We start from the raw sequence: 10,459 nt of genomic DNA, 5'->3' as shown, positions 1-10,459 counted from the left end.
CAATATAGTCTCCTCTTACCCGGTGATGTGAGGGGCGGCTGATTCTCCATCATGACGTCCTTGTAGAGATCCTTGTGTCCTTCTAAATACTCCCACTCCTCCATGGAGAAATAGACAGTGACATCCTGACACCTTATAGGAACCTGACACACACAATGATACAGTCACCATCCAGACACATCCCTTGTCTGTTACTGGATAATGTCCCAGAATTCCCGGCACCGCTCACCTCTCCTGTCAGCAGATCGATGGTCTTCTTGGTGACTTCTAGGATCTTCTTGGCACTGGTTACCTCTGTTGTCAGACAGTGAAGTGGAGGCACTGTGATGGGTGATTGTTTGTTTAAAAAAAATTGTGTTGCTTTGTAATTTATTTACATTTTATTTTTTTTCTCAACTAAACTTTATTGCTATCACAAGTGGGATGAAAGGTTCTCTTTAGGAGATAAGGGGCCCATTGGTCTTCTACTGTCTCATCTGCACCCTGATGCTACTGATTGAGCACAGACTGTCCTTCATCAGCTTCCTTCCCAGCCATGGGAGGGCCATGGTTTGACAGTTCTGAATGGGGAAGTGCTAAGTGCTGAGTGCTGTTGAGTTCATACTCCCTTGGGAAGATCAGTGATTAGATGATCACTGATTTTCCATTGCTCTCTCCACCTGCCATAGAGGTCTTGGATAACCAGGCAAACCTGTGACATGGTGCGTGTGGGAGGGTCATGGATACATGTCTACTAAATGGTTCACAGTGGCTGGGAATGTCTATATTGTGAGCCCCGTCCTATTAATGTAACTGGACTGGCTCTGGATGTACTACAGTTGGATAAATGGCTCTATATTTAGGATGTATCTGGTCTATAAACCAGAGGCTCTGGATGAACAGTTGGATAAATGGTTCTATATTTATTATGTATCTGGTCTATAAACCAGAGGCTCTGAATGGACAGTTGGATAAATGGTTCTATATTTAGGATGTATCTAGTCTATAAACCAGAGGCTCTGGATGGACAGTTGGATAAATGGTTCTATATTTAGGATGTATCCGATCTATAAACCAGAGGCTCTGGATGGACAGTTGGATAAATGGTTCTATATTTAGGCTGTATCTGGTCTATAAACCAGAGGTTCTAGATGGACAGTTGGATAAATGGTTCTATATTTAGGATGTATCCGGTCTACAAACCAGAGGCTCTGGATGGACAGTTGGATAAATGGCTCTATATTTAGGATGTTTCTGGTCTACAAACCAGAGGCTCTGGATGGAGAGTTGGATAAATGGTTCTATATTTAGGATGTATCCGGTCTACAAACCAGAGGCTCTGGATGGACAGTTGGATAAATGGCTCTATATTTAGGATGTATCCGGTCTACAAACCAGAGGCTCTGGATGGACAGTTGGATAAATGGCTCTATATTTAGGATGTATCCGGTCTATAAACCAGAGGCTACGGATGGACAATTCGATGAATACAAGAGGACGGACATGACGGGAGGTTACTGGGTGTAAATATAAAATATTATCTTATTACCTCCTCTGCTGCTGGGTGCAGAAATCTCTCTCGCTCTATTTTCCTTCGACTCACCTCTGACCTGGAAATTCTTATTTATACACGACATCACTTCCTATCTTCATGTCACATCACTTCCTGTCTCTGCGTTCCACTGACGATACGTGAGATCCCCACCCTGTGGAGAAAATAGAAACAGCAGCCTACGTTTTCAGATACACAACCGATGCTTCTTGGTGCCCTCTTCAATTATGTTGCATATATAAAAGCCAAGCATTAAAAAAATAATAAAAATAATATGACTGTCTATTCAAATTTATAAACATGAATTAAACATTGCGACACCGCACAAAAAGCATATCCTTAAAGGACGTCACCTACATAAGTCCTCGGCACTTTAGATCAGGAAAACACATTTGTCTGAGGTGGCTATTTTAGGTTCTTTGTATGGCTTGTCAAAGGAAATGTGTGTTTTTGAGTTCCAACATTTATTTTTATGAATGCCTAAAGTACAACTAAAGGAAAAACCTTTTCTTTTTTTTGGATGGAGGGGAGAGGGATTAGAACCCCTATCAGTTTTTATTGCTGTCTGTGCCTCCATTAGAGAGGTTCATCCTCACTATTTACCATTATCATCGAAAGTGAAAGTACAGTGGAACCTCGGATTGCGAGTAACGCGGTTAACGAGCGTTTTGCAATAAGAGCACTGTATTTTTAAAAATCCTGACTCGGTTTGCAAGTGTTGTCTCGTAAAATGGGCAGGATTCAAGCCACAGCGGTGTGCTGTATCGCGTTTGGCCTGAGGTGGGGGGCGTCAGAGCCGAGTGGAGCCGAACAGCGCCGTTCGGAAATGCTTGGAAAGATTAGGAAATACTCCGTTCCTGAGCCTTTCCGAGGTTTGCCAAGGTCAACTGAGCTGTCCTCGGTCCTTTCCTTGTGTTTCCAAAGCTCCCTGGCGCCCACCCCCCCACCTCTGACCGCATGCGGTATTGCATGTCATTGAAGTAAATGCGGAACAAATTATTTTAGTTTTCATTGACTTCAATGGGGAAAATCGCTTTGATATGCGAGTACTTTGGATTACGAGCATTCTCCTGGAACGGAATATGCTCGTAATCCGAGGTTCCACTGTAAAAGAAAATCCCAAATTTTGGGTTGTCTCCAGAAAAGTAATAGAGGGGAAATCTTCCAATGGGGACACTAGTTGTGGTAAACCTGAGGGTCCCCAAGGGATTCATTTAAATTTGCAGGGATTTCCTCTCACTTTCTGTTTTGGCTATGGGAGAGGAAGTGAAGGGAAACCTCCTTAATGGGACTCAGATGGCAAAAAACAGGAATTATTACCCTCCCCTACTGTATCCAAAATTGTAAAGAAAAAAAATGCGTATAGTTCTACTTTTAGTTTTATAATAAAGAAAAAGAGTAATGCTCTCCCATATTTGCCAGCATTTCAAAAGCACTATTAAGGACCCCTTGGATAGTTTGAGATGTCACATAATTGGTGTCAGTGCGATAAACTAAGCCCCATCATTGGTGTCCGATATATAAAATAACTTCCATCATTGGTGTCCGTGATATAAAAAAAGCCCCATCATTGGTGTCCGATATATAAAATAACTCCCATCATTGGTGTCCGTGATATAAAATAAGCCCCATCATTGGTGTCCGTGATATAAAATAACTCCCATCATTGGTGTCCGTGATATAAAATAAGCCCCATCATTAGTGTCCGTGATATAAAATAACTCCCATCATTGGTGTCCGTGATATAAAATAAGCCCCATCATTAGTGTCCGTGATATAAAATAACTCCCATCATTGGTGTCCGTGATATAAAATAAGCCCCATCATTGGTGGTGTCCGTGATATAAAATAAGCCCCATCATTGGTGTCCGTTATATAAAATAAGCCCCATCATTGGTGTCAGTGATATAAAATAAGCCCCATCATTGGTGTCCGTGATATAAAATAAGCCCCATCATTGGTGTCCGTGATATAAAATAACTCCCATCATTGGTGTCCGTGATATAAAATAAGCCCCATCATTAGTGTCCGTGATATAAAATAACTCCTATCATTGGTGTCCGTGATATAAAATAAGCCCCATCATTGGTGGTGTCCGTGATATAAAATAAGCCCCATCATTGGTGTCCGTTATATAAAATAAGCCCCATCATTGGTGTCAGTGATATAAAATAAGCCCCATCATTGGTGTCCGTGATATAAAATAAGCCCCATCATTGGTGTCAGTAGGGTAAAGTAAGTCCCATCATTGGTGTCAGTAGGGTAAAGTAAGGCCAATCATTGGTGTCAGTGGGATAAAATAGGTCCTATCGTCCCAGTCCTGCATACCTCTGTTTATCGCACTCCCAGTAACAGAATGGGGTCCCGCAGAGCATCTCGGGTGTTTCCTCTCATTTAGATCTATGACCAGGTCATAGTTCTCCATGATGCTATCCTGCTCCCAGTTGCCATGGGAGATGGAACATTGCGCCGCCTACTACCGGAAGACTTGTCACCTTACCAGGTACCAGGTTACCAGGTACCACACTGGTTGCTTGGTAACCCATAGCAACTAAAATCCTTCACCTGTGTCCTTCACGTGACCTTTTTGTAGTGGTGCTACTTCATACCCCGTAGTGCAAATACACGTTTTGGAATACTTTAGACCCAACATGCATCCCTTAGAATAACTTCAGACCAGGCTCAGAACGATGAAAGCAACTTTACTGTAAGAATGCAGCACATAAGGAATAACATCTTTCCCTGATCCGATTCCTAAGAGAACATGGTGGCCCAGGCATACCTCCGTGAGGTAAGAGTCCATAATGGCCTTGTCCATGGCTTGGATGCTGTCCGTGATCCCCATCGCTACATTTACACTTACAAGTAAGTCTATGATCCACCTATATATATGTCCCGTTCAGTGTTGCCAACCATCCGTATTTTTACGGAAAGTTCGTAAAAACTGGCACTTTTTCCCCCCGTTCGTAAATGTCCGTGGTTGCGGGAATGTGCCAGTAAAAATAGCCGAGATCGGTTCAGCTTGGAACTGTGCAAGGAGATTGGAGGCAGGGGGTGATTGGAGGCAGGGGGTGATGGTGGCTGTGGTGGCACCGCAGAGGGGGATGGAGGCAGGGGGTGTTAGTGGCAGGGGGTGATTGGAGGCAGAAGGGGGGTTGGTGGCACCACAGAGGGGGATGGAGGCAGGAGACGATGGAGGCAGGGGGTGATTGGAGGCAGGGGCTGTTGGTGGCACCGCAAAGGGGGATGGAGGCAGGGGACGATGGAGGCAGCGGGTGATTGGAGGCAGGGGGCCTGGGGGAAATTGGAGGCAGAGGGAGATTGGAGGCAGGGGAGGATTGTGGCACCGCAAAGGGGGGTGAAGGCAGGGGGTGTTGGTGGCAGAGGGGGATGGAGGCAGGGGGTGATGTGACTAAAAAATTTGCCCTTATTATATCGAAAATAACAAAAACATTTTTTTACCTTAATATCTACCTTAAATCACATTGCTATTTGCCTGGCGTACTTGTTTGTAGCCTAAATACTGAAATTTGCACCTAAAAATGTAATTTAGTAACTTTGGCGAAATGCCAGTAAAAACGTGGCTGCGCCAGTAAATTTCGGGTGTCGTGCCAGTAAATTTCAATCTGGTACGTTGGCAACACTGGTCCCGTTATCCCTCTTTATTTAACAGTTGGGCCCGCCAAAGCCAAAAGCCAGAGAAACTGAGCCGATAACAATCTTTAGCCCTATTCCCAGCCTGGGCCGGCTACTGGAAACCCAACTGCACACACATTTCTAAACCTGCCTCCACGCTGACCTCATCACTAAGCAACCAATCGGGCTCCTGTGGGGGAATGAGTACACAGGAAGTCCCAGCTGAGGAAAGAAGTTCCTGCCCACCTGTTAGCCGATTGGTGGACAACCTGAGGAGATTTATCTGCTTTCACTAATCTACCTCACAAACTCTGAATGGAAGAGGTGGACAGCTGCTGAGGTAGAATGGTGAGTGTGTCAACTTAATCTCCTCAGTATGTCCACCAATCGGCTAACAGGTGGACGGGACCAATAAAGGAGAGAGGAGTATTTCTTGCGTTCCCTCGCTGGTAGCTGACTGTAAGTAAGTAATGGTTCTAGTTTTGTGTGTCCCAGCTCTGACCGGTACAGCAGGTGTACAGACCCGAGAACTCAGTGCATGGAATGTATAATTGGAACCTATCATAATAGGGATAGTCAATGTACAGACCCGGGAACTCAGCACAGGGATGGTGGGAACCCCCTCATAATGGGCGCAGCAGGTGTACAGACCCGGGAACTCAGCACAGGGATTATGGGAACCCCTCATAATGGGCACAGAAATTGTAGAGACCCGGGAACTTAGCACAGGGATGGTGGGAACCCCTCATAATGGGCACAGAAATTGTAGAGACCCGGGAACTTAGCACAGGGATGGTGGGAACCCCTCATAATGGGTACATAAGTTGTAGAGACCCGGGAACTCAGTGAATGGATAGTTGGAACCCATCATAATAGAGATAGCCAGTGTACAGACTGGAAACTTGGCTCAGGGAAGGTAGGAATCCTTCATAATGGGCACAGCAGATGTTCTGGCCCTGGAACTCAATGCAGGGATCATGGGCACCCATCATAATGGGCGCCGCAAGTGTTCAGACCCGGGAACTCAGCACAGGGATGGTGGGAACCCTTCATAATGGGCACAGCAGGTGTACAGACCCAGGAGCTCAGCACAGGGATGGTGGGAACCCCTCATAATGGACACAATGGGTGTAGAGACCTGGGAACTCAGCACAGGGATGGTGGAAATCTCTCATTAAGTTTGCTGCAGGAGTACAGACCTGGGAACTCAGTGAATGGATAGTTGGAACCCATCATAATAGAGATAGCCAGTGTACAGACTGGAAACTTAGCTCATAGAAGGTAAGAATCCTTCATAATGGGCACAGCAGATGTTCTGACCCTGGAACTTAATGCAGGGATCATGGGCACCCATCATAATGGGCACCGCAAGTGTTCAGACCCGGGAACTCAGCACAGGGATGGTGGAAACTCCTCATAATGGGCTCAGCAGGTGAACAGATCTGTGAACTTAGCACAGGAATGGAGGGAACCTCTCACAATGGGCACAGCTGGTATGCAGACCCAGAAATTCCATTCAGAGAACTTACCAATAGAGTCCCTGAGGAACAGAGGAACCGGTTGGGTGTATTAACCACTTCAGCCCCGGAAGAGTTGGCTGCTCAATGACCGGGCCTTTTTTTGGGATACGGCACTGGGTCGCTTTAACTGACAATTGCGCGGTCGTGCGACGTTGCACCCACACAAAATTGGCGTCCTTTTTTTCCCACAAATAGAGCTTTTTTTGGTGGTATTTGATCACCTCTGCGTTTTTAATTTTTTGCGCTATAAAATAGTGCGACAATTTTGAAAAAAAATGAAATATTTTTTTACTTTTTGCTGTAATAAATATCCACATATCCACATGCTCATACGCATTCTTATACATATTTTTGTTTAATAAAAATCGCAATAAGCATATATTGATTAATTGGCGCAAAAGTTATAGCGTCTACAAAATAGGGGATCGTTTTATGTCATTTTTTTTATTAATACATTTTTTATTAGTAATGGCGGTGATCTGTGATTTTGATCGTGACTGCGACATTATGACGGACACATCGGACACTTTTAACATTATTTTGGAACCATTGTCATTTATACAGCGATCAGTGCTATAAAAATGCACTGATAACTGTGTAAATGTCACTGGCAGGGAAGGGGTTAACACTAGGGGGTGATCAAGGGGTTAACTGTGTTCCCTAGTGTGTGTTCTAACTGTATAGGGGAGGGGACTGGCTATAGGAAAAGACAGATCGTGGTTCCTGGCTATTAGGAACTCACGATCTGCCTCTCTTCTCCTCTCAGAATAGGGATGTATGTGTTTACACACACACGCACACGTCCCTGTTCTGCCTTTCGTGCCCACGACTGCCGGTCACGAGAATCGGTACCCCCGTAGTGCATCAGGCGCGCGCCTGCTATCCCGCCTAAAGGAGCCGAACAGGTTCGAGATCACGGGATCGTGCCGACCCGCCGCAGTATAATAATGGCGGCTGGTCGGCAAGTGGTTAAAGTCAGTTTATCCAGATAAGTAAATCATTTTTTCCACCAATCATCTAAGAGTTCCTTTCCTAAAAAGAAGAAATCAGAGAACAGAGTATTGGAAAGTGCGGTGCGTTCTTGTTTATTAGAAAATCAGAATGAGTGATTAACAAACAATAAAAACAAATCTAGAATCTACATCAAATCTTCTATAACTGAAGAACATAATCTATAAAATGTAATAATTATTGGATGGACCAATGAGAAGTCGGCTTCTTCTGTAATAATGAACACAAGCTGATATCAACCAATAAGAAGTGTTGTCCATGCAGAGCTGTCTTTAATATTGATTGGACCCTGGGCAATAATTTTCTTGGGCCCTCCAAAATCCACTTATTAACTAATTTATGACTGGGGGCCAGGAGCAGATGCCCCTTTTGCCCTATGTCCATGTATTGTCATATCTGGCCATGCATTAGCACAGTTTAGTTGTATGGTGCGGTCTGTGTGAGTGCGGGACCGAGTCATCTCTGTATGTTTAGAGGATCATATTACTAGAATTCAATGGCAGAAGGTCTAGACCTACCAAAGTGTAAGTGAACAAATGTCAGAATATCAATGCCCCACGTTCACTGGTGTCTACGATCGTCTCCTTTCTGAATTTAACACTTTCTGCGCTCCTAACGCGTGTAAGCACGTTCACCTGTGTGACTTCTCTGGTGTGTAATAAGTTGTCCTTTCCGAATAAAACCTTTCCCGCACTCTGAACACAGATAGGGGCGCACACCCGTGTGACTTCTTTGATGTTTACGAAGGTCTCCTTGGTGACTGAAAGATTTCCCGCACTCTGAACATGAATAAGGACGCTCGCCCGTGTGAATTCTTTGGTGTAAAACAAGGTGTGCTTTCGTAATGAAACGTTTTCCGCACTCTGAACATGAATAGGGACGCTCACCTGTGTGGATTCTCTGGTGTGAAACAAGACTTTCTTTCATCGTGAAACATTTCCCACACTCTGAACATGAAAAGGGACGCTCACCAGTGTGAGTTCTCTGGTGTATAAGAAGGCTTCCTTTATCGGCAAAACATTTCCCGCACTCTGAACACAGAAAGGGACGTTCACCCGTGTGACTTCTCTGATGTTTACTGAGGTCTCCTTTGTGAACAAAACATTTCTCGCACTCCGAACACGAGTAAGGACGCTCACCTGTGTGAATTCTCTGGTGTATAACAAGTTGTCCATTCGTAACAAAACGTTTCCCGCACTCGGAACATGAATAAGGACGTTCTCCCGTGTGAGTTCTCTGGTGTGTAATAAGGTGACTTTTTATGACAAAACATTTCCCGCAGTCTGAACATGAATAAGGACGCTCACCTGTGTGATATCTCTGGTGTGTATCAACTTGGCCTTTCGTACTGAAACATTTCCCGCACTCTGAACATGAATAGGGACGCTCACCCGTGTGGGTTCTCTCATGGATAAGTAGTAATGAGTTTTTTTTTAAAGATTTCCCACACACTGAACATGACAATGAACGCTTTTCTTTATAGCTTATAGAAGATCCATTGGGAATAGATGGATCTATTATAGGAACTGTACTGGGAGGTCCGAGAGTCTTCATATGTGATCCGTCAGAAGATTCCTCAGAGGTGTTCCGCACATAGTGTCCACCTATTGGAAAGTAATTTAACAATCAATGATATAAGTATTTTCCAAACTTTGCATTTAGGCATCATATACACTGCGTAATATTGTTTGTGCATTGATGACAATGTTACTGTGAGAATGGAGATGGACCTTTCTCCTCATTTCTTGGAAAACCGACAACATACTAAAGAATTGAGATGGACCTTTATGGTGTACAGTATCTCCTCCTCATTTGTTGGGAACATGACGTTATATTGAGGAGTGGAGATGGACCTTTCATATGGCCTTCTCCATGCCTGTCTGTCCACCTGCAAGGTGATTAATGTGGCCAGTCTTTGGGTGGAGACCAAACCTGATTTAAACCAGACAAGCCTGCAATCTCAGTATCTCCTCCTCATTTGTTGGGAACATGACGTTATATTGAGGAATGGAGATGGACCTTTCATATGATGTACAGTATCTCCTCCTCATTTGTTGGGAACATGACGTTATACTGAGGAATGGAGATGGACCTTTCATATGGCCTTCTCCGTGTCTGTCTGTCCACCTGCAAGGTGATTAATGTGGCCAGTCTCTGGGTGGAGACCAAACCTGATTTAAGCCAGAAAAGCCTGCAATCTCAGTATCTCCTGCTCATTTGTTGGGAACATGACATTATATTGAGGAATGGAGATGGACCTTTCATATGGTGTACAGTATCTCCTCCTCATTTGTCCAACCTAGTAGGCCTGGAGGTCTTTCTGGACAGGCAAATACCTGAGAGATATAAAGAAGAGTAACAGTATCTGAGGGTATAATTCTCCTGAGTATAAGTTTGTCTGGGGTACAACTTCTGAAATCAAGTCCCCATTCCATCAATGGCCAGGGAAATTAGCTGGTACAGAAAGAAGAAGGGCCTGTGGGGAGCAACAGGAGCGTGTCTCATGCTTATAATAGGGTTATATGGGGGTTGCTTACAACTTTTATGTTTCCCAGTGTTCCGAACTGCTGTAGGAGGCAGTATAACCTCACTGTTTCTGATCTGTATCCTTCAATGTAAGAGAAAAGCATACCTTTTTCTCAAATTAAGCAACCTTGTTAATACATACTTTACAGTTATAGACGTAAAATGAAATTGTGAACCGTTTTAGCATTTAGTGAGTATTACTTACTTAGATCTATATAGAGAGAAGATTCCTCCT

The 10,459-nt window shown here is 44.2% G+C and overlaps 1 long non-coding RNA gene across 1 annotated transcript; it reads right to left on the bottom strand.

Annotated features, from left to right (window-relative positions):
• Positions 1-106: 106 nt before the first annotated feature.
• On the bottom strand, positions 107-1,724 carry LOC120910284. Its single transcript, XR_005741489.1, has 3 exons — positions 1,529-1,724; positions 230-321; positions 107-143 (listed from the first exon to the last, which is right to left on the bottom strand). It is a non-coding gene; the product is annotated as an uncharacterized LOC120910284 (long non-coding RNA).
• Positions 1,725-10,459: the final 8,735 nt, after the last annotated feature.

This window comes from Rana temporaria, chromosome 8, assembly GCF_905171775.1.
Source record: "Rana temporaria chromosome 8, aRanTem1.1, whole genome shotgun sequence".
NCBI lineage: Eukaryota > Metazoa > Chordata > Amphibia > Anura > Ranidae > Rana > Rana temporaria.
Note: the sequence above shows the minus strand (reverse complement) of the source record. Positions and strands in the feature narration are given on the sequence as shown.